The following is a 21,469-nucleotide window of genomic DNA, read 5'->3' as shown; positions in this document are numbered from 1 at the left end:
AAGGCCTTTTCTGCATCTACTGAGATAATCATGTGGTTTTTATCATTGGTTCTGTTTATGTGATGGATTACATTTACTGATTTGCGCATGTAGAACCAGCCTTGTATCCCAGAAATGAAGCCAACTTGATCGTGATGGATAAGCTTTTTGATGTGCTGCTGGATTTGGTTTGCCTGTATTTTATTGAAGATTTTTGCATCGATGTTCATCAGGGATATTAGCCTGAAATTTTCTTTTTTTGTTGTGTCTCTGCCAGGTTTTGCTATCAGGATGATGCTGGCCTCATAAAATGAGTTAGAGAGGAGTCCTTTTTCTATTGTTTGGAATAGTTTCAGAAGGAATAGTACCAGCTCCTCTTTGTACATCTGGTAGAATTCGACTGTGAATCTGTCTGGTCCTGGGCGTTTTTTGGTTCTTGGGCTGTTAAATACTGCCTCAATTTCAGAACTTGTTATTGGTCTATTCAGGGGTTTGACTTCTTCCTGGTTTAGTCTTGGGAGGGTGTATGTGTCCAGGAATTTAGCCATTTCTTCTAGATTTTCTAGTTTATTTGCGTAGAGGTGTTTATAGTATTCTCTGAAGGTAGTCTGTATTTCTGTGGGATCAGTGGCGATCTGCCCTTTATCATTTTTTTTGTGTCTATTTGATTCTTCTCTCTTTTCTTCTTTATTAGTCTGGCTAGCAGTCTATCTACTTTGTTAATCTTTTCAAAAAAAACAGCTTCCGGATTCACTGATTTTTTTGAAGGGTTTTTCATGTCTCTATCTCCTTCAGTTCTGCTCTGATCTTAGCTACTTCTTGCCTTCTGCTAGCTTTTGAATTTCTTTGCTCCTGCTTCTCTAGTTCTTTTAATTGTGATGTTAGGGTGTCAATTTTAGATCATTTCTGCATTCTCCTGTGGGCACTTAGTGCTCTAAATTTCTCTCTAAATACTGTTTTTGCTGTGTCCCTGAGATTCAGGTACTTTGTTTCTTTGTTCTCATCGGTTTCAAAAAAACTTATTTATTTCTGCCTTAATTTTGTTATTTACCCAGTAATCATTCAGGAGCAGGTTGTTCAGTTTCCAAGTACTTTTGTGGTTCTCAGTGAGTTTCTTAATCCTGAAATCTAATTTGATTGCACCACAGTCTGAGAGACTGTTTGTTATGATTCTTATTCTTTTGCATTTGGTGAGGAGTGTTTTACTTCCAATTATGTGGTCAATTTTAGAATAAGTGCAATGTGGTGCTGAGAAGAATGTATATTCTGTTGATTTGGGGTGAAGAGTTCTGTAGATGTCTCTTAGGTCCGCTTGGTCTGGAGCTGAGTTCAAGTCCTGAATATCCTTGTTAATTTTCTGTCTTGTTGATCTGTCTAATATTGACAGTAGGGTGTAAAAGTCTCCCACTATTATTGTGTGGGAGTCTAAGTCTCTTTGTAGGTATTTCAGGACTTGCTTTATGAATCTGGGTGCTCCTGTATTGGGTGCATATATATTTAGGACTGTTAGCTCTTCTTGTTGAATTGATCCCTTTACATTGTGTAATGACCTTCTTTGTCTCTTTTGATCTTTGTTGGTTTCAAGTCTGCTTTATCAGAGACGAGGATTGCAATCCCTGCTTTTTGTTTTCTTTCCATTTGCTTCATAAATTTTCCTCCATCCCTTTATCTTCAGCCTATGTGTGTCTTTGTATGTGAGATGGGTCTCCTGAATATGGCACACTGATGGGTCTTGACTCTTTATCCAATTTGCCAGTCTGTGTCTTTTAACTGGGGCATTTAGCCCATTTGCATTTAAGGTTAATACTGTTTTGTGTGAATCTGATCCTTTCATTATGATGTTAGCTGGTTATTTTGCCCGTTAGTTGATGTAGTTTCTTCATAGTGTCTATGGTCTTCACAATTTGGTTTGTTTTTGCACTGGCTGGTAGCAGTTTTTCCTTTCCATAATTAGTCCTTCCTTCAGGAGCTCTTGTCAGGCAGGCCTGGTGGTGACAAAATCTCTCAGCATTTGCTTGTCTGTAGAGGATTTTATTTCTCCTTCACTTATGAAGCTTCGTTTGGCTGGATATGAAATTCTGGGTTGAAAATACTTTTCTTTAAGAATGTTGAATATTGGCCCCCACTCTCTTCTGGCTTGTAGAGTTTCTGCCAAGAGATCCACTGTTAGTCTGATGGGCTTCCCTTTGTGGGTAACCTGACCTTTCTCTCTGGCTGCCCTTAACACTTTTTCCTTCATTTCAACCTTGGTGAATCTGACAATTACGTGTCTTGGGGTTGCTCTTCTCAAGGAGTAGTTTTGATGTGTTCTCTGTATTTCCTGAATTTGAGTGTTGGCCTGCCTTGCTAGGTTGATGAAGTTCTCCTGGATAATATCCTGCAGAGTGTTTTCCAACTTGGTTCCATTCTCCCCATCACTTTCAGGTACACCAATCAAATGTAGGTTTGGTCTTTTCACATAGTCCCATATGTCTTGGAGGCTTTGTTCATTCCTTTTCATTTATTTTTTCTCTAATCTTGTCTTCACACTTTATTTCATTGAGTTGATCTTCAATCTCTGATAGCCTTTCTTCTGCTTGATCGATTCAACTGTTGATACTTGTATATGCTTCACGAAGTTCTCATGCTATGTTTTTCAGCTCCATCAGGTCATTTATGTTCTTCTCTAAACTGGTTATTCTAGTTAGCAATTCATCTAACCTTTTTTCAAGGTTCTTAGCTTCCTTACATTGGGTTAGAACATGCTCCTTTAGCTCAGAAGAGTTTGTTATTACCTACCTTCTGAAGGTAGGTAATATCAAAATTCATCAAACTCATTCTCCATCCAGTTTTGTTCCCTTCCTGCGAGGAGTGGTGATCTTTTGGAGGAGAAGAGGCATTCTAGTTTTTGGAATTTTCAGCCTTTTTGCACTGGTTTTTCCTCATTTTTGTGGATTCATCTTCGTTAGGTCTGTTGATGTTGGTGATCTTCAGATGGGGTTTTTGTGTGGATGTCCTTTTTGTTGATGTTGATGCTATTCCTTTCTGTTTGTTAGTTTTCCTTCTAACAGTCAGGCCTCTCTGCCGCAGGTCTGCTGGAGTTTGCTGGAGGTCCATTCCAGGCCCTGTTCTGGTATCACCAGCAGAGACTGCAGAACAGCAAAGATTGCTCCCTGTTCCTACCTCTGGAAGCTTCGTCCCAAAGGGGCACCCCCAAGATGCCAGCCAGAGCTCTCCTGTATGAGATGTCTGTTGACCCCTGCTAGGAGGTATCTCCCAGTCAGGAGGCACGGGGGCCAGGGGCCCACGTGAGGGGGCAGTCTGTCCCTTAGCAGAGCTCTGTGGTGGGAGATCCACTGCTCTCTTTATAGCTGGCGGGAAGGAACGTTCAAGTCTGCTGAAGCTGTGCCCACATCTGCCCCTTCCTCCAGGTGCTCTGTCCCAGGGTGATGGGAGTTTTATATATAAGCCCCTGACTGGGGCTTCTGCCTTTCTTTCAGAGATGCCCTAGAGAGAGAAGGAATCTAGAGAGGCAATCTGGCTACAGCGGCTTTCTCAAGCTGCAGTGCGCTCCGTCCAGTTCGAAATTCCAGGCAGCTTTGTTTACACTGTGATGGGAAAACCGCCTACTCAAGCCTCAGTAATGATGGATGTCCCTCCCCCTACCAAGTTCAAGTGTCCCAGGTCAACTTCAGACTACTGTGCTGGCAGCGAGAATTTCAAGCCAGTGGATCTTACCTTGCTGGGCTCCATGGGGGTGGGATCCACTGAGCTAGACCACTTGGCTCCCTGGTTTCAGCCCCCTTTCCAGGGAGTGAATGGTTCTGTCTCTCTGGCATTCCAGGCACCACTAGGGTATGAAAAAAAAAACAAAAAAATAACAAAAAACTCTGCAGCTAGCTAGGTGTCTGCCCAAACAGCCATGCAGTTTTGTGCTTGAAACCCAGGGACCTGGTGGTGTGGTCACCCGAGGGACTCTCCTGGTCTGCAGGTTGTGAAGACCATGAAAAGCATAGCATCTGGGCCAGAATACACGTTCCTCATGGCACAGTCCCTCCCGGCTTCCCTTGGCTAGGGCAGGGAGTTCCCCAACCCCTTGTACTTCCTTGGTGAGGTGATGCCCCACCCCGCTTCAGCTTGCTCTCCATGGGCTGCACCCACTGTCTAACTAGTCCCAGTGAGATGAGCCGGGTACCTCAGTTGGAAATGCAGAAATCACCCACCTTCTGCGTTGATCTCACTGGGAGCTGCAGGCTGGAGCTGTTCCTATTTGGCCATCTTGCCAGCCACTCAGCAAAAAATTTTTTAAGCTTGTCATCAAAACCTAAAGAAAGAACAGAAAAAGAAAAGCACATGGGACATGTAAGAAATAAATAAGATGATGGATAAAACCAACTATGCATTGAAATTGCATTAAATATGTAGAAAATAATCCAATGTAAAGGCAATGACAAACTGGATTTTAAAAAGCAATATTTTAAAAGGTGCATTTTAAACACAAGGTCACAGAATGGTTGAATGTAGTGAAAAACCACCAAATGTTTAGAAACTTAACAACAAACATAAATCCCTTGTGGTCAAACAAGAAATGACAATGAAATTTAGAAAGTATTTCAAACTGATTGGTCATAGAAATTCAATTTTTTTTTTTTTTTTTTTTTTTTTTTTTGAGATGCAGTCTCACTCTGTCACCCAGGCTGGAGTGCAGTGGCACCATCTCGGCTCACTGCAAGCTCCACCTCCCGGGTTCACGCCACTCTCCTGCCTCAGCCTCCTGAGTAGCTGGGACTACAGGCGCCTGCCACCACGCCCGGCTAATTTTTTGTATTTTTAGTAGAGACAGGGTTTTACCGTGTTAGCCAGGATGGTCTCGATCTCCTGACCTCATGATCTACCTGCCTCGGCCTCCCAAAGTGCTTTTTTTTTTTTTTTTTTTTTTGAGACAGAGTCTCGCTGTGTCACCCAGGCTGGAGTGCAGTAGCATAATCTTGGTTCACTGCAACCTCTGCCTCCTGGATTCAAGTGATTCTCCTGCCTCAGCCACCTGAGGAGCTGGGATTACAGGTGCTCACCACCACGCCCGGCTAACTTTTGTATTTTTAGTAGAGACAGGGTTTCACCATGTTGGCCAGGCTGATCTAGAACTCCTGACCTCAGGTGATCCACCCACCTCGGCCTCCCAAAGTGCTGGGATTACAGGTGTGAGCGACCATACCTGGCCAAAAATTCAACATTTTAAAACTTGTGAGATGGAACTAAAACAATACTTAGAATGAAATCTATAAGCTAAATGAATATAATGGAAAGCCATTATCTTAATAGAAAAAAAACAGCAAATTAAGAAGCAGAAAATAATAAAAGGCAGAAATAAATACAAGAAAGATAAAGAAATTAAAAGTTGAATAAATCTGAAAAACATATACTGAAAGAAGGAGCATGCTGTATAATTCCGCTTATTTGAAGTCCAAGATCAGTTAAAACTAATCTATGGTGATAGGGTTTGATATAGTGGTTATTTTGGGAGGAACAGTGCTTGGGAGGAGAATGTGAGAACCCTCTCAGATACTAGGAATGTTTTATATATTGATTTAAATGTTTGTACACTTACGATGTGTCCCCTTTACTGGATATGTCTTAACCTCAACTTTAAAAAGAAATCTATGTAGCTGAAAATATCATAAACAAAATTAAATACATATTATAAGGAGCTAATTTTGAATACATAAAATCATAACAGCACTCTCTCGGTCTCCAGTACTACTCTAGTGCTTTACATACATAAACTCACTTAATCTTCAATATAATCCTATAAGTACCACTACTATCCCCATTAATGAGCAAAGAAACTGAGGCATAAATAACCTAAATATAATTTGCTTGTGGTCGCACAGTTAGAAAGTGCCAGGACCAGAATTCAAATTCAGGCAGTCTGTAGAGTACTTACATTTAATTACACCAAAAGCAAAAAGACCAACAGTCCATTAGAGAAATGGTCAATAGACATGAACAGAAAACAGAAAAATAATGTATAAAAATATGTTACTCTTCATTCACTAGAAATGACATTTTTCAAAATTTTAACTGTGGATGCTCTTTGACCAGCACCCTACTTCTCAAAAATAATATATGCACAAATATGGAAAGTTGTATATCCAAGGATGTTTGTGAAAAGAAAATAAAAGAAGACAACTTCAATTTGTCTCACATTCTATACCCTAGAAACAATTCACTAAGTTACACTCATATTCAAGATGAGGGGAATAAGATTATACCTTTTCATGGGAGTAACGTACAAGAATTTGTGGACATGTTTAAAACCACCCAAAAGGATGTGATGCAACCATTGTGTGAATAAAGCAATGAAGTCAATCTTTATGTACTGATAAGAAATGATGTCTGAGTTTTAAACGTTTTAAAGAAAGTGGTTAAGAATTGTTATAATGAGATCCCTTTAGTGAAAAAAATATATAAAAGTGTGTATATGCACATATCTATATTTATCCTTATATATTTGTATATGCATAGAAAATATGGAGAGTATACCAATAACTACAGGAGAGACCTTTTATTTTACATTCTTCTAAAGAATTTGAATTACCTACAATTAGAATGTGGTAATTTTATCATTTAAAAATTGATTTTACAATTGAGAATAAATATTTTGGGCTAGATGTAAAAGAGCTTCCATCTTTGAACTAGATCTCAGTAAATAAGATTATAACTGAATAGTATTGAATTTTAAAAAAGGTACATTTAGGTGCAGCTCTTGGCATACTTTTTTTTGCAGCTCTACGTTGAGCAAATTGCTTTCTTTCAATTAATTGTCCTCACTGGTAAAATATGGGGAACTGGGCTAGAGGGTGACTAAGATCCCTTGCAGTTTTTTACCCTATAAATCATAAGCCAGAGTAGCTAGAAAGATCAAAACCCAGGGCAAAGGCTAAAGAAGCTGTACTGAAGATACATTCTAAATATGTCAGTATCCTGTGTTCTCTAGTGAAATGTCAAATCCTGAATAGTGTAGCCTGGCCTTAGATATTGTAGCAATAATATGAAAAGCAGACTTCTCAAGACAGCAGCCCTCAATTCCCACTTAATAGTAAATAACGTTTTTCTTTTGCTTCAATGGCAGATATAAAGATTTTCAATTTCTTTAAATCTCAAGTTCTTTCAATAAATGCTCTTATCATTTTCCCATTTCAAATATCTTTTCTCATTTCTCGCTCTTTGAAACACAACTCATTTTTTTTAAAAAAAGAATTCATCAGTATAAAATAATCCAAAAAAAGCAAATCACAAGAATGCATATTCACTTCATATTACAGCTTTCTCCAACCTGCTGATGCTAATATTGCTGACTCAATAAACATTTTGCATGTTGTGTACAATATATTTCACAACCTTAAAAATCTAGATGTAAAGTTATCATCACAATTCAAGTGTGGTTTTTTCTCTTTCTTTCTGGTGTCAAAGTAGGTAGTTCTCATTTCAAATAAGCTGTGTTCCAGAATTTAATTTTTAAATTGGTTTTATACTTCTCTTTCCCACAGAAAGAGTATTAAAAATACTGCATGTGTTCTCAACCTAAACCACAAATAACTTGTTCAATGAATAGTGTGCCTATATCGGAGTATTTTTGAGAGATAATGGAACATAACAAAGTGAATTCTTTAGAGTCAGAACCAGATTGGAATCCTGGCTCTGCCACTTCCCAGTTAAGCAAATCATTTAAAGTCAATGATCTTCAGTTTCCTCCAGTGAAAAATAGAAATCATAGCATTTATTTCCCAAAGGTGTCTCAAGAATTATCTGAGATAATGTAAGTGGTCATTTCTTCCTTCCTGTCAACCCCACTAGCCTCCTATTTATCCTAGGTTTTGCTGCCTTACCTAGTATTTTCAAACTAGAGAAATTTTTTTGGTGTTTGCTCTATAGCACAATTATAGTATTAATTAAGCTATAAAAATGGGCTTGCCTAATTTTAATCATAGCCCCAAGCATCACCTGAAACATGAATATGGCTTCAACTCTGGAGAAGCAGGAGAACAGAGCCGCAAAGCTCCTGCCATGACCTTTGGTGGCGATGACTCATATCACAGTGGCCATCCATACTCATCAATGACTAATACCACAGGCTCTGCAGTCAGAGATCAAGTTCAAAATCCTAGATCTACCACTTACCAGATATGCAAACTGCAACCATATATTTAACCTCTTTGTTCCTCCATTTTCTCATCTGTAAAGTGGAGATAATAATACAACCTGTCACCTAAGAGTTTTCTTAAAGACTAAATGAAACAATTCATGAAAAATGCTTATTAGAGTGTCTTTCTGGTAATATTTTTCTATAACTTAAGCTTATTAATTATAGTTTTAATGCTTTTTAACTAAAAATTTAAATAAAAAAGAAAGCACGTATATACTGCTAAATTCAGTTGGGAAAATATTGCAAGTTAATTTAATTTTTAAAAATTTTTTAAGGATGCTCCCATACTTCTAAATTTAGGATTTGAGGTTTCATGCATTCTTAGTGCACAATGATAAATCAGTGTAAAAGGATAAATCAATTCACAAATCAGGTGTGAAGATTATAATTGCATTTAGTTTTCTATAACAATTTAGTTTTTTATATAGTCCCCTTTCAGCCAAGATGACAGAAATTTGATCTCTGTAGTGTGAGCTTTCCTAGAAATAGTGTTCAATTTATAGAGACTTTGAACAGTCCTAAGTCGTAGGGCTAAGGCATCTAGTACTTGATGCCATCTGTTCACACAGGTGCCTGCCTGCTGAGACATCTCATCGGGTCCTCAGTCATCACTCACAGAGATTGTCCATGAACATTTCCTTATCCATGTCAACTGGCTTCCCTATGGCAGGAGACTCTGCTACTTCCATGCCTCCTTTGCATTTCTTTGCTCCTTTCATGCTATGTTGGGGCTTAGAAATTTCTCTATGGCTATTGAAAACATCATGCAGTCTCCTCTCTCCAGTTCCTGAGGGTTTGGCTAGGAAGCAGAAAGCAATCTTTCTCGCTGGGACCTATTATCATCTATATTCACTTCACTTCTCCTCCATCTCTCCCCTAACATATGATAAATCTTTGAAAGCAATGGCATTGGGGTTTCTTCAAGTGACAATGAAAGGAATGAAGAGAGTATTTGTGTGTGGTGAGGAGGTAAAGAAGAGAATGGTGGAAGAGAATGGCAACAAACATTGCACTATTTGGATCATTTTTAAGCTGTGTCTACAAATAAGAAGCTGCTTTTTATTACTTTTTTATTCCATTCCTTTATTTTCCCTTTCCTAACTCTACTTTTTTTTTTTTTTTTTTTTGAGACAGGGTCTCACTTTGTCACCCAGGCTGGATTGCAGTGGCACAATCTCAGCTCACTGCAGCCTTAACCTCTCAGACTCAAATCATTCTCTCACCTCAGCCCCCCAGGTAGCTGGGACTACAGGTGTGGGCCACCAAACCTGGCTAGTTTTTGTATTTTTACTAGAGATGGGGTTTCACCATGTTGCCCAGGCTGGTAATTCTACTTTTTACTGGGTGTGCTAAATAATTGTTTGTTAGCATTACTCAGAGGCCTTTTTGAGACTGCCTTGCTTAGATTTAATTTATTTGTATCCTAACTTGTTCCAGAGTTTCTTAGTGACATTATTCATACTGACACCCTTATCATGTTATCAATCTCTGCCTTTCTTCTCTTAATCATCCTAGGTGCTTTTTCTCTGCACTCTCATCTTTCCTGATTGGGAAACTCTCTAGGTCCATGTATATTATGTCTCTATTTTTACTGGCATTTTGAGCTAGTTTTTAGTTCGTGAAGTTCTGTTATTTTCCACATCAATTTGACTCACATTTACAGTGTTGCGAGAAACTATATCAAATGTTTTCTCTCATTTTGTCAGTCAAAGGAATCTTATCACATTTCCCTGAAAGACCAAGGACAATTTGAAGATATTTCTTATTTTTTGCATTATTTTTCTATGGTAGTTTTATACTGTGTACTATTGAATTTCAGTTTGAATGTCTTGGGGCCTCATCTTTTGAAACTCTTTGGAAATACGGACATTTGGTTATCTCATTCCTAGCCACAGGAGACATTTGAAAAAATAAAGCTCTAAATCTAAATAACAGAGCTATTTTCACTTCTAATAAAATAACAATATTTTCCCTATAAAGGCTTATTTAAATCATATATTATTATTTGTATGTTTATATATGCAGAATATAGTGGTTATGTTTGTTTTTTTGTTTAATTTTAAAGCAATTACACAAAGTAGAATAGGTTCCCAGGGACAAGACCTGAAATAAATAAGTTCAGAATTTTAAAAAAAGAGACTCTAACCAGGATTATTTATAATAAAATAAGACAATAATATCATGTTAACTCAGCCATCAATAATGCCATTTTTTTTTCAGTTGCATGACTTAATAGACTGAAAACAGAGCTCCCATACAAAGGGAGGGCACCCAAAGAGGGTAGCCATTGCTGGCTCGAATGCCTGGGTTTATATCCCAATCATTGTCCCTCTGTCCCTCCCCCTGTGCTCTCAGGCGATAGATGATTGGCTCTTTCTTTACCTCCTGGTTTTTGCCTAATTAGCATTTTAGTGAGCTGTCTTTACTACCTGATTGGTCGGGTGTGAGCTAAGTTGCAAGCCCCATGATTAAAGATGGATGTAGTCACCTTCCCAGCTAGGCTTAGGGATTCTTAGTCGGCCTAGGAAATCCAGCTAGTCCTGTCGCTCAGTCCCCCTTCTCAACAGGAAAACCCAAGTGCTGTTGGGGAGGTTGGAATAACACCATATTTTTTGAAGCCATATTACCCAGCACCTTGGGACTGATGATGGTCCTCTCCTTCAACACTCTATTTAATTATATTATCTGTCTTTTGAAGGGCAGGTTGTGTTATTTTTCGTATAGACAGTGCAAAAGTAAACAAAGCTCCAATTTATGTTTAGGTTTAGAAACCATCACAAGCACTTTTAAAACTGCATAGGAGAGACAGAGCAAGGTGCTTTTCCAAATATCAGAATTTATGCTGATTTTTTATAGAATTTGATACAAAACACCTGCCAGATAAAGTGGAAGAGAGACAAAAGAAAAAAAGAAAGGATCACTGAGTTTATTGAACATTTACAACAAAACTGATTCACAACACTTATGAGATAATAGCTATCTTCTAAATGTTTTCTGTCTTGTGACTTTATGTAATTTTTAAACTGTTTTATAAATGTGAAATACATAGGAACACAGGGGTTGGAATTTATATTTTTTTGTAAAAAGAAAAAGATTCTGAACATATCTGAGAAAGCTCCGCTCTCCTCGGAACTTTGGTATGAACAAACAAGACAGCATTGTACAAAGCTTCAGGAGAAAGACAGGGTAGTAATCTGTACTTTGACAGGACCTTTCTGTTAAGCCAGTTAATCCTATTTCAGGTATTGTAAACATTGAGAGGCAAGTCCCTGCACTGCTCTGGATAAACAATCAGCTGGATTATAATTTTCCCATGATTAATGCTGAATCTCTTCTTACAGGTTGATTCAGAGTTGTGGTTTCATATTATTTTCCCAAAGAGGGTATTCATAGTGCTTACTACCACATTGGAAACACCCACTTACCCTCTCTAAATTGATCCTCTTGGGAACTTTATGAATGGTCACAGAGAGGGAGGTGACCTCAGAACTGTGTGAGGCTAATATGTCCTGACAGAGCTAGAACTTCTTCCAGTCAGCCTGCACCCAGAGACACAATGCTGTAACCAATTGGCCTACATGGCCACAGGCAACAGACACCATTATTCTGGGATTGGGGAAACGTAACAGAGAACTAGAAATATTTCTGGTTTTCATAAAAGGCTAAAAGGCTATGCTTTTTAGCCCTCTTCCTCCTTACAACAAAAGAAAAGTGCTCTGGATAAAATCTTAAGTTTTAGGAAATGACAAAAATCACATCTATACTATGGTTACTGGTGTGCAAATTTTATAGATATGTGAACAAAAATGAAATGGAATGTTGAAAAATAGAAGAATTCTACGTAATTCAGCTTTTTCCATGTTTTAAGTCTCCTTTGCTGTCAACCATATTGTTTGTACTAAATACACACAATACCAAAACTCATCCTTAAATTGGAAAAGAATTGTGTATTCACACTTTTACCCCAGAGACTGTCCACATTTTAACCAGGTGATATATACAGATATGTGTATATATTTATATCTACATACAGATATAGATATTTCTAAATCCTTTGGTATATTTGACCCAAATTTTAAAAGGCCTTCAATTTGGTAAGTCATCAACAACTAACTGAAGTTTCTGTTGATTTCTAAGGAAATTGAGAAAATACAGTTACAAAAAGAAAAGTGTTAAAAATGTCTTCTTGCACTAATCTTGTGAAACAAGTTATTTTAAGAGAAGTTGAGGGAAAAATAAAAAGCACCCAAATAGGAAGAGAAAAATTCAAACTATTCCTGTTTGCAGATGACATGGTTCTATATCTAGAAAAACCTATATTCTCTGCCCAAAAGCTCCTTGATCTGATAAATAACTTCAGCAAAATCAATGTACAAAAATCAGTAGCATCCCTATGTACCAATGACATCCAAGCTGACAGTCAAATCAGGAATGCAACCCCATTCACAAAAAGAAAAAAACAACCTAGAAATACAGCTAACCAGGGAGGTGAAAGATCTCTACAATAATTACAAAACACTGCTCAAATAAATCAGAAATTACACAAACAAGTGGAAAAATATTTCATGCCCATGGATAGGAAGAATCAATATCATTTAAATGGCCATACTGCCCAAAGATATTTATAGATTCAATGATATTCCTATCAAACCGTCAATGATATTCTTTATAGAATTAGAAAAAAACTATTTTAAAATTCATATGGAACCAAAAGAGAGCCCAAATAGCCAAGGCAATCTTAAGCAAAAAGACAAAGCTGGGGGCATCACATTACCCAACTTCAAAGTATACTACAAGGCTATAGTAACCAAAACAGAACGGTACTGGTACAAAACCAGACACAGATCAATAGATCAGAATAGAGAGCCCAGAAATAAGGCCACACACCTATTACCATCTGATCTTTGACAAAGCTGACAAAAACAAGCAATGAGGAAAGGACTCCCTATTCAATAAATGGTGCTAGGGTAACTGGCTAGCCATATGCAGAAAATTGAAACAGTCCCTTCCTTACACTATCTATAAAAATCAACTGAAAACAGATTAGAGTTAAATGTAAAACTCAAAACTATAAAAACCCTGGAAGATAACCAAGGAAATATCATTCTAGGCATGGGACCTGGCAAAAAAATTCATGATGAAGACACAAAAAGCAATGGCAACAAAAACAAAAATTGACAAATGGAGTCTAATTAAAACTAAAGATCTAATTAAAACTAAAGATCAAAAGAAACTATCAACAGAATAAGCAGACAACCTATAGAATGAGAGAAAATATTTTTAAACTATGCATCTGACAAAGGTCTAGTATTCAGCATCTATAAGAAACTTAAATTTACAAGAGAAAAACAAATAACCCTATTAAAAAGTGGGCAAAGGACATGAATGGACACTTTTCAAAGGAAGACATACACGCAGCCAACAAGTATATGAATAAAAGCACAATATCATTGATCATTAGAGAAATACAAATCAAAACCACAATGAGATGCCATCTGACACCAGTCAGAATGACCATTATTAAGAAGTCAGGAAATTACAGATGTTATGGAGAAAAGGGAACACTTACATACTGCTGGTGGAGTGTAAATTAGATCAGCCCTTGTGGAAAACAGGGTGGCAATTCCTCAAAGAACTTAAAACAGAATTACCATTCAGATTACCGAATCTGGCAATCCCATTATTGGGTATAAACCCAAAGGAATATAAATCATTCTATCATAAAGACACATGCATATGTATGTTCATTGCAACACTGTTTACAATAACAAAGACATGGAATCAACCTAGATGCCCAATAACAGTAAACTGGATAAAGAATATGTGGTACATATACATCATGGAATACTAAGCAGCCATAAAAAAGAAAAAGATCATGTCCTTTGCAATAACATGGATGGAACTGGAGGCCATCGTTCTTAGGAAACTAACACACAAACAGAAAAACAAAGACTGCATGGACACAAAAAAGGGAACAACAGACACTGGGACCTGCTTGAGGCTGAAGAGTGGGAGGAGGGGGAGGATCAGAAAACTACTTATCAAGTACTATGCTCATTATTAAATACCAGGGTAACAAAATAATCTATACACCAGACCCCCCGTGACATGCAGTTTACCTGTATAACAAACCTGCACATGTACACATGTACCCCAAACCTAAAATAAAAGTTAAAAAAGAGAGAGGTGGAAAACTTATACTATCTTACATATTTAATAAGTAAAATAATATAAATTTTCATAAAGCTTTTTGGTGTTCATGGTAATGATTATATAATCGCAATCTTATTTTATGCTAAGTTCTGAGGATACTGAGATAAATATAATACTTTCTAGTCTCAAATTGTGCATGGTCTAATAGAGAGGCAAATATTAGTTTGCAAATAAATCAATTACAATCTAAGCTAAAAGCAACTATAGAATTATGCAAGTTGCAGTGATTCATACAGTTTTTAGGGATAACTCTGAAGCAGGATGGGAGGAGCAAAATAGAGCCTTAAAACAGGTTGTATTTTAATTGAGTTTTATAAAATAAATTGAATTTCACTACATAAATATTATGCATTGAATTGTTGGTTCAATAACATGTTGAAGTCTTAACACTCAGTACCTCAGGACATGACCTTATTTGGAGATATAGATTTTACAGAGGCAATCAAGTTAAAATGAGGTCATTAGGGTGGGCCCTAATCCAACATAACTGGTGTCCTTATAAAAAGAGAAACTGTGGGTGCTGTGTGACAGCTCATGCCTATAATCCTAGCACTTTGGAAGGCTGAGGTGGGATGATCACTTGAGGCCAGGTGTTTAAGAGCAGCCTGAGCAACACGGTGAGACCCCATCTCTACAAAAACTTTTCAAAAAATTAGCCAGACATCGTGCCTCGCCTGTAATGCCAGCAACCTGGGAGGCTGAGATCAGAGGATCACCTGAGCCTATGAGTGTGAGGCTACAGTGAACCATGATCACACCTGCACTTCAGCCTGGGTGACAGAGTGAGACCCTGTTTATTAAAAAAAAAAAAGAAAATGAAAATAAATATAGATACAGAGAGATGCATAAAGAGAAGACAATGGTGAAGACTCAGGAAGATAATGGCCATCGAAAAGCCAAGGAGAGGAGCCTGGAAAAGATCCTTCCTCAAAGCCTGCAGAACCAACCCAGATGACTCCTTGATTTTGGACTTCTAGGCTCTAAAACTGCGAGACATTAAATTTACGCTGTTTAAGCCACACAGTTTGTGAAGCAGGTAGGAAATAGCATTCTAGATGATGGTAAAAGAATGGCAAACTCTGGCATGTTTAAGGAACCCAGTGTCATGTTACTGTTGACCAAGAAGGGAAATGGCAAGAAAGGAAGGCCATCAGATAGGACATTAAATAGCTTTAACGTGAACGTCTAGCTGAGGGGAAACCACGGACAGGCTTCATGCCAGGGAGAGAGAATTCTCAAATACATGGGCATTTTCTTGATTTATAAATTTTAAACATCGTATCCTTTCTAATTGTATAGATAAGTCTCTATAAGACCTTTGTTTCCTATTTTGCCTGGAATAATCGCAGTTAATTACTTTCTAGCATCATATCAATAGCATTTCTTTTTACTCTCAAAGTGTCCCACTTTGGAAGTTAAACTACATACTACACAGTCACCCTACTTTTAAATCTCTTACCCACCACCTTATCTCTCTCTGTTTCCCATCCCAACATAATTATATCACTGCTTTAAGTTTAAATTATTATAATATCAAACACTTCCTGAATGATTACTATCTGTCAGGTATGCTTCCATGTGCTTTATATGTTTTAAAATATTTTATTCTCATATGGTTCTTGGAGACGCATTCTTTTTTAAACAAGGAAACTGAGTCACAGAGAAACTAAGTAGCTTGCTTAAGGTGAATTGCAGCCCAAAGTCAATCCTAGTAATCTAGCTACAGTAATTGGTAATTGGTTTTTAAAATTTTTTTGTTCCCTGCCTTATCAACATCTGACTTATTTATTTAATTTTACTCTTTTCTCTTTTTTAGGTGATAGCATTTTCACAATTATTCAGTAATTTTTGTTGATACATCAAAGAGATACTTAAAGAGAAGCTTATTAGTTCTGACTGCAGGCCAGGAATTTTTACTAGAAGGCTTTATTTCTGAGTGGTTAGTCATGGAGTTAGCCTCCTTATGGAGTTCTTCAAATTTTGGAAGCCTTTTCTCAGGGCGTTTTCAGGTCTTCTGAGAAAAATTTCAGGCTTCTGTTTGTGACGTAGATGCCAGGCTGCTGCTGTTCTGTGAATGTGGTGGGAGAAAGGGGAAATGATCATCTCATTGTTTAGATTAGAGACTCAAAATTAATTCTGATAAGACCCTAAATCTCAGTCCACTCAGACTGACTTTTCAGTATCATAAATCTCTAAACTCTAGTCTAGGAGGAATTTCCTAAATGTCAGTGATTTGTGTATGTATTTCTTACATACATACATCCCTGATTTCTTACCCCACTCTTCTTCCTCACCATCCATGGGAACTCATGCTTTTAAACCTATGGCTTTGAAGGATGAACAGATTTCTTTTTGTTAGTCTCTTCTGCTGCCCGCAGATTAAATTATGGCCCTCTGCACACTGTTAAATAATTTTAACAATAATCCACCTGTTTCCCACTTTCCAATGTTTTGTTGAACTCTTTCATCAATTGGTGTTCTCATTACCACGAAATGAGTACTTGGTAATAAGAGAAGATAAACATGTAGGTCATTTTTTTACTGTAACATGAAGGATAAATTTGTGGGTAATAAGACTAGTAGAAGACATAAAAATTAAGTTATTGCAATCACCTGGAAGTAGGGTGTGGAGCTATAATATATGCCTATAATGTATGATTGTGAATAAAGAGAACAAGTTGAAAGAGATTCATTATAAGTGGAATCCACAGACATTTGTTACTGAGAAAATGTGATATATGAGAAAAAAGTAATACTATAATGATGACATTAGCCTTAAATAAGAAGGACGATGTTACCTTTAAACAGAAAAGATGAAAGGCTGATTTTTAAATGTTAATAAATATTCCAAATTGGAAAGACATTAGTATTCATATTTTCATCCAGCAAAACTCTTTAAAATTCATCCAGAGCCAGACAATGTGCTAGACATTGGACATAAAAAAAGATGAACTACTGTTGTCCTAGAGGGGCTTATAGTTTAGCAGATTCTGTTGGAATTTAAGTAGGATGGTCCCTAGTGAATTAGAAATGCCAAAGTACATCAATACTAATAAGAACAGTTGTGTGAGTTTCTCCAGAGTCACTCATCTACTGTCAAATAGGAACACATAATGATAAATTAAGATAGATGTTGCAGGAGAGTAACTGGGATAAGTTTTTGAAATAATTGGTGAGTGAAATACTATGCAGCCATAAAAAATAGTGAAATCATGTCCTGTGCAGCAACATGGATGCAAATGGAGACCATCACGATAAGCAAATTAACACAGGAGCAGAAAACCAATTAACACATGTTCTCACTTGCTAGTAGGAGCTGAAACAGTGGGTACTCACGGACGTAAGGATGGCAATAGTAGACACTTGGGGCTACTAAAGTGCGGAGGATGGAAGTGGGGCAAGTGTTGAAAAATAACTGTTGGGTATTATGCTCAGTATCTGAGTGATGGGATCATTTGTACCCCAAACCCCAGCATCACACAATATTCCCAGGTTTAAAAAAACTGCATATGTACCCCCTAAATCTAAAATAAAAAAGAATTGGTGAGACCTAGTTTCTGAAAACTATACAAACTAAAATACTATCTTGAAAAGCATAGCTTTTTGAAAAGCAGTGTACCACTGGATTTTTACTGTGGAGAGCAAAAAGTGAGACCAGAAAAGCCCTGATGAAATTGGCTATAAATGTTGGATCAAAGAACTAGGGATTCCGATGAAGTCAATAAAAGAAGTGCAGTAAGAGTAGTGGCAGAAACAGCGAATTGTGTCCCCAAAACAACTCCCTCTTTCTTCCTTTCAGAAACAGAACATCTCAATTTTTGGCTGCACACAAGATTGCTCAGCTAGGGACTATGTTTCCCAATGTCTCTTTTAGGTAGTTAAGACCATGGGACCAAGCTTTAGCCAACAGCATATGGGCATAAGAAATATGTGCAACTTTTGGATTACATCCTTTAATAAGAAAACTCCTAGTCCTTCATTCTCTCTCTTCTTTCTAAGGGCTAGAAAGTATAAGTGGTAGTAATAACTAGCTTTAAATATGTGAACAAAGACGGTCCCCTAGAGGGTGACAAAACTATGAGATAGAAAACACTCGTGTTCCTCGATGACCTTATAAAACAGAGCCATCTGCCACCCTGCACCACTCACTTCTACACTATAACATGAGGAAGAGCCCTTGGATTTGGAGTCTGTTTGTTTCAACAGGGTACCCTGTAACCAATGTAGGTGAAGTAATGTGTGACTGGAAGAAAAGAAGTTGTAATGATTGTAGAATATTAGATTTTGTGACTTCAGATGTGATGTAGTTCTGGAGTACATATGGTTCAGGATGGCATCATGGGAGTTTGCTGTTGAAAGAAAATGAAGGTAAACAGAATAAAAGATGAAAAGAATATCTGAATTTGGCAAATCTAATTAATGAGCTATATCAATATTAAGATCACCTGGATGAGAACAAGAATAAGAATAACACAACAAAAATGATAAACCATATGACGGAGTTCTCAATGATGATGGAAAACTTTAAACATAATAAATGATAAGGACACGGAAGAAAGGAAATTGCTACAATTGATTGACATGAGCCTCAAGGTCCCAGAAGAAGAACAATGTTATAGAAGCAGTAGTACGGCTACTGGTGATTCTAGTTCAGATGCTATCATTAACTAACATGGCAAATCGTTTAACATCTGTGGTTCAAAGGCCCCTCACCTGTAAAAGGAGAAAATTGGATTAGATCATACATAGTTTCCTGGCAACACTAACATTTCATGATTTTAACTTAGAATTGAATCCAAGTCCCCTAATTCTAATAGCAGGCTGATCTTCCACTTGCTTTAAAACCACAATGTCACTGCACCTTTCACAGAACATAAACCCAGGGGTAGTGCCTCTTGGGAGGAGTGATGAAATGGTACATAAACAAGTCACTTCCCTTCTCCTTCCAGCAGAGATGCTCAACTTCAAATCTGTTCCCTCTGTATCTGTGAGCAGTGGTTCACAGCTGTGTGAATTGATTCCCAATTACCATGATTTGCAGAAAAATCTAAGCCCAGAATGAGATGAGGCCTAAGGGAGGAGGCAGTCATGGGCCAGTTTGATAGAGTATCTTGGGTGACCTCTTTCTGACCTGAGCTGTTTTATTATCCAGCTGCTGGTGGATAATATAATAGCTTATATAATAGCATTTCCCTTTCCTTCACTTATTTGGATGTTTCTTCTTTGACTTATTTTTCTCTTGGGATTTCAATAATTTTCTTTTTTGAATATAGTATTTCAAGTCATATGTGTGTGCATTACACATAAATACATACCCACGTACATACAACATAACAGTATTAACTTTCCAAGCTTTCAAATAAACCAACCACAAGTTTTAAAAATGAGTGTTATGAACAAGATAATGTTCTGACAGTGCTAATGAGTCCCGAGCCTTTTATTTTGGCCTCTTTTACCTTTGGCAATGATATCTTGCATCTTTCTAACCATGAATCTCTTAGACTTCCCATCTTGGGCTTGACCGAGCTAACTTGAATATAGGGCTTTCCCCCACACCCACTCTACCATATGTGTGTTTTCTTTCCTTTGCCAACAAGACAAACAACAGAGCAGGACAAAGTTGAACTCAGTCACTAAGGTAAAGATGTAGAGTCTGTTAGATTAAATTTGTCACTAATAATCATGGAATACGACCAATTCATATCCATTTTATTTTCCCACACTGATTCTTAATGAAGAGACTATGTGGGATCACTATTTCTTATGGGCCATGATGAAAACATAAAAGTTAGGGTCCCCTTACACCAACAGCTTCCCAGTTCTTCATGGATTTCCATGGTCACACAATGTTCTGTGAAATAAACTCTAACCCTTTAATTTGGGGGAAAAAAGATTAACTGGGGAAGAGATGTTGGTTGGTGGTTGCTTATTTGTTCTTTAGTTACTGCTATACTCCTTGTTTTGAGTGGCAATTTTTGAGACGTTAGTTAGGAAGCTAATGCTAACAGAACTTAACATTCTCCAGCCCACCAGACTGGGCCAGGATCTCTTAGCATCCATATAGATCCCTGTAACACTTAGTATGATAGTAAATTAATCATTTGTGTTTTTTTATTGAGTGATACCTGCTAGTTTGCAATCTCCATCAGCGCTAGGAACGTATTTGTATTTTTCACCACTGTACTGTGACTTGCAATTTCTAGGCACTTAAAAAATTCAGTGAATTTCAGTAGCAAAGACAGAGAATCAACCTAGGTGCCCATCAGTGGTAAATTGGGTAAAGAAAATGAGGTACATATACACCACAAAATACTACAAAGCCATTAAAAAGTATGAAATTGTCTTTTACAGCAATATGGATGCAGCTGGAGGCCATTATCCTAATCAAATTAACGCAGGAACAGAAAACCAAATACCACATGTTCTCATTTATAAGTGGGAGCTAAACAATGAGTACTCATGGACATAAAACTGGTAATAATAGACACTGAGGACCACTTGGAGGCAAGGGGAGGTGGGTAAGGGTTGAAAAACTATCGGGTACTATGTTCAGCACTGGGTGACAGGATCAATTGTACCACAAACCTCAGCAACATACAATACACCCAGGTAACAAACCTGCATATGTACCCCCTGAATCTAAAATAAAAGTTGAAATTATAAATAAAATAATTTTTTAAAATAAAAATAAAATAAAATTGAGTGAATTAATGTAAGTAACATTACACTGAGTAATATTTTGCAGAATTTTTTCAAGTGTTCATGCCCCTGAGGCATATAGTTTCTAAAAGGTCCTGCAGAAGTATTGAGGCCTGAAATTGCCCTGTGGTGTTTGCTAGGTAAGGTTTGAACAAGAATTACATTTGATTCCTTATCCTGATTAATTATTACAATGCCCTTAACTGCACTGGTAATTTTCGAAGTATCAGGAAAGAACTTACAACACAAAGTACACACATTCAGAATGTAATTTCCTTTTTTTCTGTTAAATTAAACTCAGCAGGCATTCAAGGACCATCACTGTTAACATGAATTATGTCTACATTCTAAATGTGTGGAAGTGCAGCTAGGGAATTTATGCTTAACATCATG

General features: G+C 37.3%; 1 long non-coding RNA gene across 1 annotated transcript in view; it reads right to left on the bottom strand.

Moving 5' to 3' along the window:
• Positions 1-2,804: 2,804 nt before the first annotated feature.
• Positions 2,805-21,469, bottom strand: part of LOC134730036 (uncharacterized) — a 42,687-nt gene continuing 24,022 nt past the window's right edge. The window contains exons 2-3 of the long non-coding RNA XR_010111637.1: positions 4,182-4,282; positions 2,805-3,808 (exon numbers count right to left, since the gene is read on the bottom strand). This is a non-coding gene — a long non-coding RNA (uncharacterized LOC134730036). The remainder of the gene's footprint in view (positions 3,809-4,181; positions 4,283-21,469) is intronic.

Source organism: Pan paniscus, chromosome 2 (assembly GCF_029289425.2).
Source record: "Pan paniscus chromosome 2, NHGRI_mPanPan1-v2.0_pri, whole genome shotgun sequence".
Classification (NCBI taxonomy): Eukaryota; Metazoa; Chordata; class Mammalia; order Primates; family Hominidae; genus Pan; species Pan paniscus.
Note: the sequence above shows the minus strand (reverse complement) of the source record. Positions and strands in the feature narration are given on the sequence as shown.